At 42.8% G+C, this 17253-nt stretch overlaps 1 protein-coding gene across 1 annotated transcript in view; it reads right to left on the reverse strand.

Annotated features, from left to right (window-relative positions):
* MICAL3 (microtubule associated monooxygenase, calponin and LIM domain containing 3) overlaps window positions 1-17076 on the reverse strand; it is a 184015-nt gene extending 166939 nt beyond the window's left edge. Inside the window, exon 1 of the mRNA XM_065682824.1 lies at window positions 17057-17076. The gene's annotated coding sequence lies outside the window, so the exon portion shown is untranslated. The remainder of the gene's footprint in view (window positions 1-17056) is intronic.
* Window positions 17077-17253: the final 177 nt, after the last annotated feature.

The following is a 17253-nucleotide window of genomic DNA, read 5'->3' on the forward strand; positions in this document are numbered from 1 at the left end:
ACCACCTAAAGCAGTAAGACAAGTACTTTTCAATGGGCAAAATACAGCTAAGCAAGAAGACCATACCCAGGTGAAGTACTACTAGACTGCTGCCATACTATGCAATTAATATATTAAATAAAAAATCAGAAGTACAGCATTTCCTTGTACTCAGCTAGTCCCTGAAAAGGACTAGAGATTTAAATATAGAATAAAGAATAACTAAAGAAACAGATTTAAACATATCTTGGTGAAATGTAATAAAAAGAAATGCCCTGCAAGGTCATCACTGAGACACTTTGTTGGTTCTTCATCTAATTTGGGGCTACACAAATTCCACACAAGAGCTGCCTGTGCCGGGCTCCCCCAGGACTGGTTTAGTCCACGTAGCATGCATTGAGGTCTAAAAGGCATGTTTGCTATTAAAGTTTAGTTGAGCAGAGAGCCGTGTGCTATGTTTTGTATATTTGTTTTTAAAGCAATGGCTTTTTACTCCTTTAACCAAGTATATAAAGTACTAGTGCTATTAGAATTGTCAGTACTATTAGAATTGTCCTTCACAAGCTATAAAAAAAGGCTCTACCTACATTCCATCTAAATTCATCATGTTTAGATAAGTATTAATAAAAAGGGAAAAGGAAATCAATAAAGACACTCTATCGATCCTGAGAACGTGGAACTACTATTAATAAAACATGTTGATGTTGTTTTATGGATAGGTCAAAGTCCTGGTAAGGGTGTGTTTGTCATTCTAATTTATGTGCAGTTTCATCAACAAAGTATTTGTTATTGCAGTATTGTATTTATTCATCTCCTGTTTTCCTCCCCCACAGCCAGAACATCTGCTAAACGTTTCTGAATCTGAGCTTATTGGGATAGGGCCCATTACTTTTACATATTTATGAACTGTGTGGTACACTGGCACTCATTCAGCAAAAACTGCTTCCCGAGGCTCATGCGTGAATGACATAAACCGGTATGGCTTTCTGTGCAAGAGGTCCACATGTGCAGGGGTCACAGAGGGGGCTGGAAATCCAGTTACATCCAGAAGTACTTAAACTCCACTGCTGCAGTGGAACAGAAATATCTGCTAATATCTGAGTGATGCAGGAATGCAAAAAAGGAAGAACAGGTATTTATGGTGTCCTAAGGAATTGTAATGAAGAGTAACAGGATAAAATTGAATGAAATAAAGTTGTATCTGACTCAGGAAACATCCTCTGTCATCAAAATATCTTCAAGTTTGGTCAAACAGTCCAAAAGAGAGAAAGCTACAATGCTTGTGTTAGTTATAACAGACTGGACAAAGCAGAACATACAACTGCTTCTGAGGATGGAAAAATGAACAAATAACTCGTTTTGATTTCTATTTTTCTTCTGTTGTAGCCCAGCCTCTCATGCCAACACTCACACAGGCACAGCTTTATACTGTTTACACACTGAAGGGAGTGTATTCTGCTGTCATTGTGCAGAGAACTTACACATGTGACTGTCATTACCACAAACAGAAGCAATGTTCATAAATTGCCCTTGTGTGCCTAGACTGAGTGGACCTGTCCCTGTTTGCCTTTCCGGCTGGTTTGCAAACAGTGCCTTTCCAAAGTCGAGGTTGTAAGATTTTCAGACCTCGTGAGAACTGAACGTAGCCCATCTCCTCTCAACTGTGCAAGCCATCCATGCTCCGAGGATCATGTCTGCCTAAATCCATGCCAGCAGCAGAACACAAGCACAATTACAGCCTAATGGTCTTAATAAGATTACAGCTAGAAATGCCCCAGTGCTCTTGTCTGGCCAGGGAACAAAACAAGCACCAAATTCAACCAGAGAAAAAAAAAAAATCTCATTTGTTTTCATGTGAGCAGGCTGCAGGTTGATCATGATTTCACATCTATGATGTACAAGATCGCTTCTACTTCTTTTGCCTTATATTTTCTTTGCAATGCATTATTTTACAAAGCAGCATAGTTTTCTCACAGGTCTCTAGATTTAACTAATATTTTTCAGGTGAGAATTTAAAACTGATGATGATATTGCTCTGTAGCATGATTGCATTTATAGATGCCTATTGTTAGCCATGCTAGATTGATCTCACCCGTGGCTACCATCCGCCTGTATGCTTGACTGTGATATCCATGCACAACGGTGGAGCGTGGTGGCTCTTTGCCAATATAATCATTCTTTTTATCAGCAGTTTATCTGATGCATCTGTTTGGCTCACTGGAATGAAATTCCCTGTAACTCTATCCTACACAGGGCAAATACTCTTTCTGCACCTGTTCCAAAAAGCATTTTACTGCTTAAATTCTTAATCTCAACCAAAAAACAAACAAACAAACAAATAAAAACCCCAAATAAGACAGCATGTATAACAAAGGCTGGAATAATGAATTCAATGAAAAAGCTGATATTTGGATAGTACCGTATCAGCAGGCTAGAGTACAAACCCTGGTATCTATGCATTAAGGTATGAATTGTATGGCGCTCACTGCAAACTGCAGATATTGCCCTGCAGATTTCGTTGAGCTTGCTGCAAGAAACCTGCTGCTAATGGGTAAGGCTGCAGCTCCTGCAGGACTCCATGCCTAGACAAAAAAAAAACAGTAGTAGCTCATGCATGGATTTTGCATACAGCCTATCCAGAAAACCTAGCACAAAAGAAAATTCCTCCCCTTAGAAACAAGAAACCGCAGAATTTTACAGCCAATAACAAACACTAAATAACATTTTCAGCAGATAGTACAAGTGGCCAGTTGAGTCAGTACTCACAGAGCAGGGCTGCGCAAGTGACCTTCTTCTCACACAAGTCAGCTCCTCCCCGACAAGTGCTCATAGTTCACCCACCTCTGCCAGGGCAAGCGACTAAATCAGCTTCCCCTCAGCACTCATCATGCCCTGCCTCCACGCAGGTTTCTCTTTGGAGAGCTCACACGATTTTCTCTTTCTCTAGACTTGCAAGGTAAAGCCAAATTGAAAAAGAAATGGGATCTCAGATGCAAATCTCCTCCTGTAAGTCTTTCCCAGAGCATCTCGCAAGGGCTTGGGGAGGCTGTGTGATGATGGGTCTGGCTGCCAGCTCATCACTGTTGCCACGGTAACGGAGCAGTGGTCCCCGGTGGCTTGGTATGGGAGCAGCAATGGCAGCACCCAATGTATGTATTGCCTCCTCCTCTGAGGATGCCTCTGACCTGGGTAATCCACCCATTTCTTTAAAAAAGGGCTGGTTTATACAGAAGGCATGTCCCTGACACACACCTCACACCCTGCTTTGGTTACTCCGCTCAGGTTGCTCTACAGCATCTGTAAATCTTGTTTGTATGGTATAGGAAAGCTGGCATAACCCTGAGAGAGCCACTTGCTTCCTCTGGAAAATACCACGTCATGCAAAAACAGGAAAAAAGAAACCTTGTTCTGGTAAACACCTGAACATCAGCACACCAGTGTTTAAAGAAGTGGTAGGATGGAGCGATATAATTTTGTCTCTCTGAGCAGGTGAATGAGCAGTTGAGACAGCAGCAGGGTATTTTTCTGCCAAGTGTTTCTCTGCCAACATGACCGAGTGCAAGTGTGTCTGTGAGGCCCCATTACAGCTACGGGGAAACTTAGTACAGGCAGAGATCCTTTGTTCCTGTCCCCTCAATTGAGAAGTCTTGATGTTATCCTTTCTATGCCTCAATATTGCTGTTTTCTACTTAAGACACCTTTATTATAAAAGTGACAAAAATATTAGTAACGTTAGGCAGGACAGACACAGCAGCAGAGACCTACAGACTCTGGGCTGTAGTTAGAGAAGCGGCCAGGAATGCAGAAGCAGGCATTATTTTGCTGGACAATGAACAATTCAGGCTTGTATTTGGAACGCAAATCCTTGGATAGTTAAATAATACCACTTGTTTATGAGACAGACTATTTATCTTTTTCTTAATAAATCATTTCTAACAGTTCTTTGTTGCTGTCCTTATTATTCTCTCTTAATGCCAAGTGCTTCTTTTAAGGTAATGGATTTCCTCTCTCAGGACACCAGTAACAAACACAGCTCTGTGTGCGTGTAGGTGGTAGCGACAAAACCAACCAAACAGAAGTAAAACCCACACATTTGTCTTCTTAACTAACTGTTCTATCCACACTTTTAACTCAGGTTGTTTAAGCTTTCTCTGACAGTGGCTCATCACAACTTGCTGTGTAGGGACAGGCCTTCAGATGCCAGAATCCAAATGTGAAAGATCCCATTAGATACCTTTCTACCACACTATAATCTGAAGCAGTAAAGATGGACTAGTTCAAAACAACAGTATCAAGCAGAAGGGTTAAGACTTGAATCAGACTCAAAAAAACTATAAGTGGGCTAAAAAAAATCTCAGATGTTTGAAATAATAACAATTAAAATCTTTTTACTTGTCTTAGCTTCTGCCTTCTGCGTGAGTTTTCCATCTTTATTCCAACACGCTCCAAGGTTTCTAATTTATTTTGGTTTAGAAAAAACCTTCCATTTCTCCTGTGCTTATGTGTTCCTAAAACATGGGATTCGGAGCACATCACCAAATGCAGTAATGGCCATGACAATGCTGCTAGACTTGGCAGTCTGTATCTCTGCAAAGTAATAAGCCCATCTAGGCCCAGAGTCAGGAAGTCTGGAGCCTTCACATTAAAGATGTTGGACTTTAATGGCTTTCCCCCCACCTCCTTGCATGGCGGCTAAGTAGCTTGTTCAAAATTAATTATGAGTATACCCAGACTTAACAGCATCTGGTTCCACACAGATATGAGGAACATATGAAGACATGTTATAAAAATTCATGTTATAATGGGCATTTTATGGCTGCTTATAAATCTTATATCTTACATAATTTAAAGTAATCTTAAATGAGGACGCATTAAGATCAGAAACTGAACTTCACACTTGAACTTTTATAGGGAAAATGCTGGTTGGTACATATAATTAAATATATCTGCTGACACACACACGCTTTCCGTCAGACATGGTTTAGTGGAAAAGATTTGGTGCCTCTGGGTGTGGTAGCATGAATCTGTTCAAACTGAAGTTGTCCCCTGAAGAAGACAACCCTGTGAAGGAGTAATGTTAGACTAGCAGGGGGTATGAAAGCAGCAGAGGAATGTAGGGGAGAGGAGGTGGTTGAGCTCGGCCTGCAGCACCAAGAAGCCTTTTCCGTTTGCAGCTCTATTTTCCTGCAGTCAGAGCTCTAGCTAGAGCTATTTAATGGGATCACGAGGGCTGCTGTACCATTAGTTACAGAAGAGGGTATAAAAATGACAGCAGCTAATAAGCACCAATTTCTCATCAGTCACCTCATCAGGGTAATTTCACAAACAGAAGTTTTCAAAGGCTAAAGGGCTGGAAATGATGTTCAGGCTGCTGGATGCAGGCCAGTACGGAGAGTACATCCCTGTGCCTGGACACTTCAGTCTCAATCACAAACAAAAAGAGATCGAACCTAAATGTATGTCTACAGGAGGATATGGATTTCATAAACTAAACTGAAAGGCTAAAGCCACAGCATACTCATTCTTTCTAATGCTTAAGAGGCAACAGGAGCAGAAATACGAATGTTCCTTTGTCCATAAACGTCCAGACCACATTCCTGGTTGTGAAGTTCTCTCACAGAAAGGAAGGCTTTGTCTGGAGATCACGACTGAGGACAGCAAGAAAACCTAAAAAACCCTCCAAGCTTGGTGGACCAGAGTGGAAACACACCTTCAGTTGAGGAGTTAGTTCAGAGGAAGCATTCATGTGTCCAAGGGAGGAAGATGGCTGATGTGAAGGGCAGAAACTGGACAGAGATGCATGTGTGGTCTGAGAGCAGGATGAAGGCAGAGAGTGTGTGTTTATGTGTGTAGGAAGGGAGTGGACTGTTTGTAGTGGGAGTGTGAATTATAGATGCCAAAGCTGAAAAAGAGCTGTTGGCCTTTTCACTTTGCCTTCTTTTAGCCACTGAGGGTTTGAAAAGTTGAATCTTCTGTTCATTCCACCAAAGGATCTAATGAAGTGTATGTCTGCTCTGGTATTATCAGTCATTAATTAGATGATTCTGACCAAAACAATATGTGGAAAGATTGGCTCCTTCAAATATTGAGGTTCATTTTTGCTCTTAGTATCACTATCCAGGTTTTTTAAACATGCATTTAATTTTTTTGACCCTGATCTATAGGTACCCTTGTTAGGAAGTTTCTATGCTGGTTTTCTATTTTTACAAGATGAGCCCACATTTGCTCAGTTTTTGCTTGAAATTCTCTGGCGCACTGCTGGTAAAATTAGCTCACAACCAATTTTCAAAGCTATTTGAAAGTTACGACCACACTAAAATGCGTTGTGTGCTAAATGACTTGGATATGCTAGGCTTTTTTCACAGTATTTTGACACGTGATTTTCATGAGAAACTTGCTCCTGCTTGTCTAGACTCCTATTAACTGCTGCTATGGTCATGCATGTTATCGATGGGTTTCTGGAAAGCTCAGCACCTCAGCATTTTTATAACTGCATTATAAATAATTCAATCAACTGTTCTCCCCTATATCTACTTCACATTTATTAATGGACCTTCTTTCTAAGCAGTATTTTCTCATCTCTCATCACCATCCAATATATATTCTTGGGGGAGGAATGTAATTAGCTTTGCAGTTCTTCTGCCAAAACTTCCACTGACTTCAGTCAGATTTGCCTGAAGAATGCCTGATTACAGTCTGTAGGAGTTGGTCCTATTTCTGTACATCAAGAACAGACTGAAATGAGTGCACACAGGTGGGCAATGGAGTCCCACAGGCGTTTTAACCCACAGGCATTTGAAGGGAAGCATAGGTTTATATGTATGAGAAGAGGAAGGTGAAGGACATGAGGGAAACCAAGCAAGGTGAAAGAAGATTCTGTTATACAAGAGCAGAGTAAACTGAAGATTTTATACGATCAACTCACATAAAACTCTGCTTAGTTTGCTTTTTGTTTTGTTTTAAACTTTTCAAATGACAGAAGAGTAGATTTTCCCTCCTTTTCTGTCAGCAGACAGCTGTGCAAATATTTTAGCATGTGATTGTGGAAGCACAACACTGAAAACTTCTGAATTGTGCCAAGAGAAAAGTACAGGAAAACAAAAGGCAAAAGCCTGGGGTAGTTCTAGCTGCCAGGATCTTGTGTCCTCAGGGGAACTAGACAAAGGAAAAGGGAAAGAAAAAAGGATAAGTCTGATGGCTTTCATTGCTTACAGTGACAGTGTCCCAAGTTAGAAGGAAACACAGACTTTTGCAGTCTTTTTGAAGGAGGGTAGCAAAGGTATCAAAGCAATTAGCAGTCTATTAAATCATGTCTTTCTTGGAGGTTGTTTGCTTTATCTGCAGCACCAACTGCTTGTATTGTACCTGTGTGAGATACTAAGTTCTCAGATTGCAGGTAAACTGAAAGCCCTTACACAGTGCAGTAAGTCAAGCCTTTGAATTCAGGAAATCAGAGCTACATACTTGGTGTGTGGTTATACTGGCATGAAAGAGTTCTTCTTCAGCAGTTTAAGGGGTTCACCAGCAAAGCAGCGATTCAGGCCAGCTGACTGAAAACATATCTCTTCACAAGTTCTCTCATGAGTTGATGCTACGTAAGTGTGGGCAGCGGGTGATAACACAAACCTAAATATGCCACAGCCAAGAACCAAGTTACACTGACTGTCTGACAAAGAATCCCATCTTCTTACTGCAGGGGAATGAATTAATCCATACAAAATTTAGCTTTCACTTGCAGCATTCTCAGTGTCCTTTGCCACACTCATTCAGCGATTCCTCTCCATCAAATGACAGAACAGCTTTGGTTTTCCCTCCTGCTTAAATTAAAGCAATAGGTCATGACATAACCATACCCTGTCTCTCAGCCCATTCTGCTAGTGAGAAGTCAAAGGAACAAGATTTCTTCCAGAAGCTGATCACCATTCTGTGCCCTGAAACAGAGCTGGTGGTACTTCTCATTTTTCTTAGGCCCATACAACTGCCAAAGTTACTCAAACAAGAAACCTTTGGCTGTGCTGTAATCTCCCATCCCAGGGAATTAAGCAGGTGGTTATTAAAACTGCAATAACACCCACACTGCAAGCACATTTAAACCCTAAAGGAAGAAATTCTTCCTTCCATCAAAGACAGCAAAATCATTTAATGATTTCAGGAAGCCTTCATACTCCAAACTTCCTCTAACCATTTTCATTCCACTTCCATTTAATTACCTGAATGATTAATTAAGCTAATGTTTTTCACCATGCTTTGAATAAGTAAAGCACTGTATAAATCCTTGGCATGAATTGATTATTAGATTACTATTTATTTCACTGGTGTTGCCCCCTGGGCTCTTCCTATTTCTTTTCATGTTCACTTTCATAGGCAGTACCCAGGGGTACCATGACTACTATTTCTAGCCCAAATTATGGGGCAAAGACCTTGTGCCCTGTTAACCACTTAATAGCATTTCTAGCTCAACATCAGGCTGAGACTCCAGCCTCACTGCACCTATCCCCTGCCTGCATATGTACAGTGGTTAGGACAGATGGAGGCTCCCCTCGCTCAGCGTGACAGCAGAAACCAGGGGTGGTTGCAGCTCCTCCTAAAAGGAGACTGTTTTCCCAACACAGTCCTGGAAATATCTGCAATTCTGTCCTTAGGAAGCCTAACCAGGGTTCTCTTGATGCCACAGGAGCTGAACACAGATTACACCAGAGTCATGGTTAATGTGGCCTGAGGACAAAGATGAGGCTTGTCTGTGACGGAAATCCCACCCGGCTCCCAGCTGCTCCGTAGGCTTTTACAACTAGAGCAGGCCATTTACAACTAGATGCACAAGCACTGATTTTGGGTGTCTCAAGTTGCACTTGTTTTGAGAGACCAAAGATGTGACTTTAAAAACCAGGATAATATTGCTCCAGTTGAAATCAGGGGCCCCCGTAGTTATTGTCCTTCCAGATCCTGTGAGGTAAATATACAAAATACTGGGTTTGCTTTGTTTTTCTTTAACTGTCAGCCATACAAGTTCTGCTTTATAATTGAGAGGCAAGTTCTTTCCCTCTTACTCATGAGTAACATTCAATAGGCCAAAACAGGCCACAGTGATGCCAAAAATATAACTCTTTGGAACTTGGTAAACAATTTTGTTGATACTGCTGAAGATGAAGCAGAATCGTTTTCCCTTGGCATGTTGGCTCTTCAGAGGTAATGACAGCTCATTGCTTTTAGTCACTGAATTCAGCAGACCCAACTGTGAGCGCAACCAGGGCAGGCTGAGCTAGTGAACCTCATGAGCCTTCTCTCGTATTCCAGTGTGCTTTAACTCTTTCTAGGGTCTCTGAAGCAGAAGACTGTCTCATACTCAAAGACACTGAAGCAGCAAAGGACAAGTCCAGAAATAAGGTCCCTGTAATGTTCCTTTCTTCCTTGACTAGGTCACTGCTAGACAAGCATAGGACTTTTTGAGCAGAAAAGGGAAAGAAAAGGAAAGCAACCTAACCATTCTGCCCTCACAATCCCCTTTGCTTCTGTATCCTTGCATTGTAAGCAGCTATGGGCATGAGTCTGGGGGTACTATGTAGCCCTGCTTTCTTCTAATCCTTCTCTTCAGAACAGCATTGACAGCTAGGGCATCTCCAGCTAGGTCCTGCAGTGATGTCCAGGGGTTTGCCCAGTCACAGTCACCACTGAGGAGAAACTATGGGATTTGCAGTGAGTCAGCAACTGAGGAGCAAGGAGCCAAAGAACAAAATGGAGGAAAAAAAGCAAAGGGAAACAAATGAACAGCACAGAAAAGAAACATACAGAAAACAAAAGAGAAATCAGAGCCACTTAATACGGCTTAACTCATTTGTGGTTAGCATTTCTAAATGCCAGAAGAGCTAGCTAAAGCACCAGAAAGTTGGCATACTTGTCCTGAGCCCTGTATGCACGTTATACGGGCAGTATGGAGAATTCAAATGTAGGGGTCTGTACATGCATGTTACTTGGTGTGCAGCTCTGAGAGTAGAAAATCACGAGTCAGGCCTTGCGTTGTAACATGATAGGCTTAAAAAACTTAAGATTTTGGACTTTAAATAAAAAGGAAATAGAACTGTGAGTGCTTCTTTTGCTAAAACCACAAATGCAACAGAAAAAGGTCAGGATGAACAGAAGCGGTTGCTGGGTTTTGTCTGCCACCCATTAGTGCTGGAGAAGGTACACAAACCTGCCTGCGGGTTCGCTGCTGCTGTGGAGGGACTGCTTTATCTGAAGAAAACCACAAAGGCCCATTTGCCCTTACAGTCCTAACCGATGCCTTTCTCTGATAAACAGCAAATTGCAACAAAAGACAGAGGAGACCCTGCCTGAGTGCCCACTACACAATGTAACAAACAGCTTCATGGCAAAGAATGGGCAGAAGGAAGAAAGATGACAAAAGGGGTTTGACTTTTTTCCACCCAATCAAGAAGGAAACAATATATGTCTCTTCCTTCTCTTTGGCTACAGTCTCGGTTTGAGAGCAGGGGGATTGGTTTCCACGGCTCATTAATCCAGGCTACTGCTGTTTCATGGAGATCAATGTATCACTTAATAGGGAGAGGCTTTGCGAGATTTTATCTGCTGATGGCTACCGTGATATTTATAGACATATCCATCAGCATAACAGCAGGAAGCAACTCTCTAGGGGTCGAATTGGGTGGATTCCCCCCATTTAAACTCCATTATGGATGCAGCTTTCTGTACAGGATTAACCACTTAACTCACTGAATCCCGGACATCATCAGCTATTGTTCACAAGAACTGATGATCTTCCCGGCTTAGCTGTGGGACGGTTGACTTGTTTTCAGCCTCAATTATCTTTCCAAAGAATAAGGTCCTTTGTTAACCTCTGACTTGCTGAGCAGTGTGTAGGCAGCCTATAAAGTACCTCACGGTCCCCTTTTAACCCTATGATTCAGGCAGCTCCAGCAAATTAGTCTTGTGATCGTCCTATTTCTGACCAGTCTGTATCTTCATCTGTCACATGAATAGCAAGACCAGAGAACCAGCTCTGACCACAGCAAGCTTAGGAAAATAAACAACGGTGGCTTGGAAGATCAAGGCAGAAACTATGTGCATATTATGCAAAGTGTTTTAATGCTTTCAGCCTAACTTTTGGTAATGATTTACAGAGCATGCTTCCCTGCTAAGCCTATTTTGAGAGTCAGCTCCTTTGGGGATTTATCATGCACTGATTCTATCTCCTAAAATTATCCTTCTAGTGTTGAGTTTCCTATGGTGAACACACCTTTTGTAATGAGACAGTCTTGCAAAGGGAGCTCAGAAAAGACCTGTTGTATCAGCAGCTTACAGTGCATAGAGAATGTTTACTGCTGCTTAATTTGACACAGAAAGAGGGATGCCGAGTCCTGGCATGGATAAATGTTCTTGAATACAAATAACAAACGTGAGCTGTTTAAGGTTTTGTTTTCAATAGCCAGAGCTAGCATCAGCCTTGTCTGTTCATCCACTTTCCCTTTCAAACTTGCCGTGACCTTCTCACCCCTCTATTTCTCTTATCTTCCCTCCTGTCTACAGTGACCTCCACCCTCAAGACCTGGTTGTATAACTAGTGCCAGCATAACACACGAGCATGCAGCTCTCATCTTCCTCTGTCTACTACCCTTCTAGAGCTCCCTCACAAGTACACTTAATGAGGGCAGATTTTACCTATCCCTGAGTGCAAAAATTCAATTCCCAGTATCTGGCAGAATCCATCCCATTTTTAATCTTTGAAGGTCTGGTCAAATTCTACACACAAATCTCATTCCCACTACTTTCTCTTGAGTAGTTTTATTTTGCTAGTGTATACAGCAACACTGTGCTCTTGCTCCTTTGCTTTACACTAGTCCATTTCTTTTTACCCAGATATCTCAGAACACTCCATAAATACAACATGAATTGCAAAACTAATAAGGCTTCTGTTAGGTAGTAAAGACAATGACGTTATCACCTCTGTTTCATGAAAAGAGAAATTGATCTTTAGAGAGAGAAATTTTTTATAGGAATAAATCTCAAGTCAATAAACTGCACATCCAAGATGACCTGGGTTAATTTTAATGTTTGAAATGTACCTATTCAAGAAACTCTTAATTTTTAGCTAAATCAAGACACTTGTGCAAGTCTATTAATAGTAGAATAGTTAAAGTAAAAACAAGACTACATTACTTAGTTCTTTAATAATAATCTTAAAAACACCTAGAGCAGTTTAAGAAGTCGTTGTCAGTGCCCCCCCCCCCCCCCCCCCCCCCCCCCCCAATCCCATTGGCACTAACAGATTTTAAATGCCCTGACCAGCCTCACTGGGGACTCTCACCTGCACCTCCCGCCCAGTGGTCCTGGGGAGGAGGGCTCCATTTAAGCCCCATCCTGGGCACCCAGGCCTGCACTAAGCTACACTGTAGCTGTGCAAGTCTGCATCCCTGTCTTTATCTCCTGGGTGGGAGTTGGACCTGTGTGACTGTCCTGCCTCCTGCTGAACTCCCGGGATGGACCCTGGACCTAATTCATCACCTCACCTTGTATGGCACAGTTGATGAAACCCATTAGCAGTGCTCTACGCTGCCCACCCTGCTCAGGTCCGCTGGGCATGACCGTGCCCTGGTCCAGGAGGACACTGCCCCTGCCTGCCCTGGGCTCACTCTTGGCCTACCGCTTGTCCCCTGCTCTTTCCACTCCCCAAAACACTCATCCCCACCACCAGGTCATTGTCGTATTGGACATGCTGGAAGAGATCCTGTAAGCACCTCAGTGCAAAGCCAGCAAGCCACCTTGGGCCAAACCATTCTCAGGGGTGGTTTAAAAGCAGCCACTGAGTTTGCGGCAAAGCGGCTGCCAAGCACTAACACTAGCCATTGCGTTACCACTCTCCAGACAAGCCACTGTTGATCCAGGGTGACAGTAAGTTACTGTGGGAATGCCACGCTGAATTTCCCTGGTTACATCTACTGAAGGATGATTGCAGTGGGAGACAGGAGACTTACAGCTTAAAGTTCACTTTGATAAAGAAAAAATAGTTAAAATACAACTTGCCCGATCTACAGTAGAGTTCCAAAATGTATTAATTGCAGTTTATTAGCTTTTCCATAATGTTTCAAGCAAGTTCTTTCAGGCTGTCTACACTGAGTCATTTTTTTTGGAAATAAACACTGTGGATCTAACCCGAAATGAGAAATGATTTCGGATTTGGTAATACAGACTGGGTTTGCAACTTCCTCTATGAACAGGCAACTGGAACAAAACTGTGTCTAGAAAATTTTGGCCTGCCTGTTCGGCCTGCTCTCAAAGCTGAAAAACTCAATGGGAGACAAGGGTTAGATTCCTCCCAGGCTGCCCCTCCCCCAGTGCTAAGAAGTAAACACCTATGTCTAAGGCTACATAAACTAATTAGACACTTAATCCTACCTTTGTCTGCATCTGGCATTGCCGAGAAAGATGAGAAGGAGCAGCAAGTAAGGGAGGAACAGCAGGAAAGAGAACAGCTTGGAGGCTAATACATTGCTCGAGACATTCATTTCACACAAACTGTAAGCATGCCTCTCAAACCAAGATGACCATAAATGCCACACAGATCTTCAAAAGAAGGGGAGGAATCGTTCCCAGAAGAGAGGTGCTGCACTTGCATTGACTACATAAAGCTCAGAGGCAAATTAATAAATAAAAGTAATAGGTTCTTAATTACTATAACAAGTTCTCGAGCAAAGTGGCAAGCAGGGGAGTCCTGCCCACCACAGACCACCAGCCAGAGGGGATGCAGGGGTGCGCTCACCGTGAAAACAAGTCACAAAGGTTGCATCAGTGAACAACCCCTTCCCAGCAAGTCTTCTGAGGCTCAGACACCACTACCATGACACTCTGTGATACTGCTGGCTTTCCTAACACGAGCTCTCGTCACAGCTTTAGTGAGCATCACAAGAACCAGGACCAGCAGGCTAAGATGCAAAATATTTAACTTCTATGACATGTTCTGTGATTTCCAATTCAAGATGCAGAACACACTTCAACTGTTTGTAGTGGTAACTAACAGGAGATTGCTGTAAATGTGCATTCAAAATGAAGGACAGATGTCTGACAAACACTGAAAAAAGCAGCACTGAGAAGTCAGGAAGCTAGGTTACAAAGAAGAAACATGTTTTCTCAAATCACTTCATGTGCCTCATGGTACAAATACTTTCAGGATTCACGCTGTGAAGCACTTCCAACCATGACAGCACAAGGTTTGCTTTTGAAAAAGAGGAACAGCGGAGATTAATGGATAGCAACTGATTTCAGCAGGTGGGGCTCTGAGAAGAAGTGTTAACTACTAGAAGAGCTTACAACTAAAGCAGTGAGCAAAGAGATGCTGTGCTAGGCAAACAGGACTTAGTTGATCTACAGTGATGACAGGCATTAGTATTTTCTCACAGGTAATGACTGGTTGCAGAAAAGAAGATGCCTTAGGCCTTTAATCAAATTGGTCACCTTAAAGCTATGAAATGCTCCACCCAGCACTAATTATTGCTATTATAACAGTAACAGTGGAATCAGAAGTAACAGCTGTTATTCTTTGACTGCTGCTTTGCCAGGGCTGGTATTTTGTTTGATATGGAGCAAAGAGTCTTAATCAACTTAGAATCACCCTTTGTTACAGAAAGCTTTTGCTGTTTTCTGAGTAAAACTCAAGTTTCAACAAGTTGTGAAAATAACTCCATGTTTCCAGTTTCCCTGTTTCCAGTGTTAACACCTTATAGAGCGTTTGTGTGTCTGTGAGGAAGATTAAAACAGGGATTTGCTCATGCTTTTATGGTATGTGTTATCCATCCCTCAATTGGACTGTGGCAGTGACTACTCCTGTAGTTGCTTTTTTTGCCTTCTGCCACCTTCACCTGTTGTTTATATGGATTTTCATGTGGCCAAAATAAGAGGCAACTGCTTTTAAATGCAGTAACTGGAAACATCAGCAGGTGGTCTCAAAATCAGGTGAGTCACCTCTTACTAGTTCTATTTTTGAAACATCAAAATAGGTTTGATTCTGTGCCACCACACTTGCTGAGATAAGAAAGAGTATCACCATCGGCCATCTGTTCAATACACAGCCGGAAAGTGTTCACCCAATCGAGGGTTCTGAAAACTGCCTGCCAGGAGCTAGGGGAGCCCTGCACCTAACTGAGGGAGTCTGCAGTCACATATCTTTGTGTTTAATAGGGATGTACTGCTGATGGAAATTACAACCAAATTACAGATTCCGGCATGTCATGATCCCTCCAGGCCCAAATAAAAGTACATGGGGATAAGGACAGAGTGCTGCATACTACAAACTGCAGCCTCCACGAACCCCATTGCTTTATTAGAGGGCTGTTGTTAAGCTATGATGTACTACAAAGCTCCACATCTTTCCTAGAAGCTATCCTTTCCTCAGTTGTGTTTATAATGCCTTTTATAATTTCCAGCTCTTCTGTTTATTTTTATACGGGTGTAAGGAGGTTTCTTTCTCTTCAAGTCAAATCATAGGGCCCCACTGTTTCTAGCTCAAAGTCTCTCTAATGCTGCTAATCTCTTATTAACAGCCTACTGACACAGAAGAGACCACAGAAAAGACTGATTGCCAGCCCTCTGGCCCTGTGACCTGACCGTGTGCTGGTCAGATCTGGATTAATGCTTGAGGCGATTTACCTCTGGAGGTGTTGTTATAGGTGCCTGTGACTCTAAACTCCTCTCAAACTGCCTGGCAGGAGAAGGAGGAGGGGAACCTGTGAATCCACAGCTGATGCAGACACAAACAAGGCTCCTCTGAAACTCACTTTTCCTATACAAAAGTAAGACAAAAATCCTTTAGATTTCAGATTAAAGGCAAGACGCTGTGCACCAACATCCCACGCAGGACACAAAATCCTCTGTGATGCTCCCTCTTACTGCCTCTCACTGCCAGCAAGTTTGCTTGACTTTGCTCTAGTAACTTTCTGGTTACTAGAAGTTGTTATCCAGGAGCGCAGACAAACACATGGATTTGCTCCAGCAGTAGAGCCCTGCTGTGCAGGCTAATTCAGGTACAAGAGTGACTCTTTCAACTTTAAAAACAGTTTAAGCCATTCACATTTAAGGAAAGATGGAAAACCAGCATCATTCTTATCTGCTGATGAGTGTCCAATGCAACACTTCGTTTCCCTGGCCCAAACAGCCTCAGCCTGCTCTCCAGGGCAGGACTGCACCTCTTACATTCACTGTGCTGTGGCAACTGTGCTGCTCCATGACCCTACATAGTAGAAGGAGGGTGCTGGGATGACGGATCAGGCTGACCAGCTGCACTTGACGTCACCCGACACGAGAGGACCCACACGCTGCCTCCGAACCGCACCAGGAGTATGCCCAACTGTCGCGCAGAGAAACAGAGGCAGGAGCTGCTGCTACCCACAATCCGCTCAACATCCAAAGCTTCGTGCATGCCGGAGCGTGGAGCTAGAGCGTCTCTGATCTCCATTAAGATGATTCTACTTCGGGATGATTTCATTTTGCTCGGTAACAAATTGCCAGTAAAACAGGTAATTGCTCCTGGCCTCTAGTTAAACAATTTTGTTACTTGCAGGTCAGAGAGCTGCAAGAGGTTTGGCCTTCAAGGCACCACACTGTCCCCTCTAGGAAGAGAGGTGAAGTACAAAAACATTCTACCGTGCCTTCCAGAGAAATTAACTTCATGTATAATTATAGTCCTTACAAGGCTGCTTAAACAACCTTGGCTTCTTAAACAACCACACTGCAATTCATACAGAGCTGCTGTTTAGAGCAGTGCCTACCTCTCCCCAACCATTCCTTGCCTCTAACACAGCTGCACTGTGTTACAGCTCACAGATATTTCCATAGGTCTTTACTAATAAGGAACATCCCCAGGAAAACAGGATCTGACTCACTCTGCAGCACAGCTGCTCCTGCTGCTCACTTACCCACCTGAAACCGTTTCAAAGTCACTTCCATCAGCCCACAGCAGCCAGTTCCAACATCACCAGTGCAAGACTGCACTGCCCTTCTAAGGGAGGAATATTCTTTGCTGCTCCCCATCAAAGAGATGCCTGGATAATATCTTTCCACATCTCACACTTACCTTGGGTTTGTGCTGTCTTGCTCCTTTCCTGAATCTCAGTGGGGAGAATCCAGCCAGCATGAGCCTTTTTCAAAATTGATTCCTTATCCATATTTGGGAATTTGTGCCGGGCACTAGCTGGTACAAGGCATGTTCTTCCCACAGTGCACTTTGGGACTTGTAGTTCCCAAAAAGGAATGTTGTTTTCCAAGTTGCAG

This window comes from Lathamus discolor, chromosome 1 (assembly GCF_037157495.1).
Source record: "Lathamus discolor isolate bLatDis1 chromosome 1, bLatDis1.hap1, whole genome shotgun sequence".
Classification (NCBI taxonomy): domain Eukaryota; kingdom Metazoa; phylum Chordata; class Aves; order Psittaciformes; family Psittacidae; genus Lathamus; species Lathamus discolor.